The sequence below is a fragment of the Coptis chinensis genome, chromosome 2 (assembly GCF_015680905.1).
Source record: "Coptis chinensis isolate HL-2020 chromosome 2, ASM1568090v1, whole genome shotgun sequence".
Lineage (NCBI taxonomy): Eukaryota > Viridiplantae > Streptophyta > Magnoliopsida > Ranunculales > Ranunculaceae > Coptis > Coptis chinensis.
In genome coordinates this window covers 48,638,237-48,640,297 of record NC_141457.1, presented here as the reverse complement: position 1 = coordinate 48,640,297, position 2,061 = coordinate 48,638,237, and the positions used below count along the sequence as shown (strand labels likewise).

Genomic DNA, 2,061 nt, shown 5'->3' with positions numbered 1-2,061 from the left:
AAGTGGTATTAAGCAGCTAAAGGTATGTGTTAACCTCGTCTTTTGTTTCAATTTCATTTTAAGTGGATTATTATATATTGATTCACGATCCAACGCTGAGCGTTGGAGTATCTTCACAGGTGCTCCCATAAGACAAGAAAAGGCGTACGGGTAAATTAAGAACAATTTAACGTGAAGTGTACTCGGATTGGCTAAGGCGGTTCTTTTAGCTCTTTCTTGTTTATAAATTTATTCATTTAAGTTGTTTTGTAATAATTTAGTATTTCTTTATTGTCTTTAATAATGAATATATATTAGGATGCATCCATTAGTTAGAAAGTATGACATGGATTAGCGTCAATTGGGAAAGACCGATCTGGGGTATGAGATTTGTTTCGGGGCGCTGCAGCTACTTGATTTAACTGGCATTTGTCGAGATGGTTAAGTAGCCGGTGCCACGAATCAATATCTTTAGTAGTTGGGTTTATGGTTGAGGTTTTAATATAATAAATGGAAGTGTATTATTTAATTTTCAGGTTAGGACAAGTTGTAGATTTATGAAAGGTTAGAAATACAGAGGAGACTCTGCCGAATTTTTATTTTATTTTATTTTTTTTTAGAACACGATGTTCAGAGGGGGTTTTATATTTTAGTTATAGTTTGGACTCGTGTGAATCAAACCCGCTCACGTCTTGGTTTATTAGATTGTTGAATATTCAGATTGAGCTCCTTTACCTGAATATTCAATTGTCTGAAAAACTGGGGCGCTACAGTTTGTAACAAACCTTGCTCACTTAGGACTAATAACTTTGGCTGATTTATATTGTTTAGGAATATGTTTGTATTTTAATTTCTTTTGTCGGCAGCTTTGTTGGTTGTTCGTGAACATTTGGATGTGGACAAAATGGTTATGGTAAATTATTGTTTACTTCTATTTTGGTGACCTATTTACTTTATTTTGTTTAAACTAATGTTGCATTGGGTTGGTATGTTTTTCAGGTGGCTCAAGTTCAACTCACTGGAGCATACTCTTTCAGTTGTCAGGTGTTAGATAACCTACATCATAAAGGTTAGTTTATATATACATGTCCTAGTGTTGCTCATAATTCTTACCCAATCAAAGACCATGACTTTGCTAGAAGCTTATAACTATTTCAGTCACTTAAGTATTTAACTCATAGCTGATTGGTCATTGGTAGTGTGTTAGTTCCCTGATTTATGGTGGTATTTCTAGTTCAGTTTTTTTGTACCAAGGAGATATTCATTTTCTTTGTGTTTTCATTTTTCAGCACTTCCACAATTTACAAGTGCCTTTACAAGTAAGTTCCCATCATATTTGACAAGTGTTGTTTTTTTTTTATTACTTGTCTTCCTTTCTCTTGCATATATATTTGAGAAATTTCATAAAAAACATTCTATATGGCCATTATGTAATGAAGGTGAGGTTTGTAATTGGGCATGGTTACTTAGAGCTCCTTAAGATTGATAAGCGACTACACCTTAGTTGTTTCGTTCTTACTTTTTAGTTATTACCTTTGATGGGATCATGTTTTGTATATGTGGACAATCAGTTGTACTGCATTTGCGTTTAAACTAAGGTTCACTAATTCACTTGTATGTATATCTTAATTGGACTTATTAAATGGGATAGATGGTTTTAGCAAACGAAGTGCTCTCTCTCTCCCCAATACATGTTCCCCTTATAAAGGTATTAGTGACCCATGCCAAGCACTACAAACATTGTATTTTAGTCCAAATAGGACAATATATTTCTTTATACATTTCAACCTTGAGATGGAGTAGACTATTGCGAAGTACTAGTGCAAGGTTGCATATTGGGGGGGTAGTTGCATTATTTTTCATTATATTACTTGTCAGTACATAGGGCACGTACCAACCTGGTGATACAAAGTGGGTATTATGTAACGAAGTTTATGACGATGGAAATAATGGAAGCTTGTTTAGATAATTTTTTTTAGGGTATTTTAGACTTTGGTCCTACGCATAGTTGGTTTATTATCTCTATTTTGTGTTACTCTTCATTATTAAGTTATTATATACTTTTTTATCTTTGATCGTGCA

At 33.6% G+C, this 2,061-nt stretch overlaps 1 long non-coding RNA gene across 1 annotated transcript; it reads left to right on the top strand.

Annotated features, from left to right (window-relative positions):
• Positions 1 to 119: 119 nt before the first annotated feature.
• LOC147516348 (uncharacterized) lies at positions 120 to 1,298 on the top strand. Its single transcript, XR_015213643.1, has 3 exons — positions 120 to 892; positions 979 to 1,048; positions 1,269 to 1,298. It is a non-coding gene; the product is annotated as an uncharacterized LOC147516348 (long non-coding RNA).
• Positions 1,299 to 2,061: the final 763 nt, after the last annotated feature.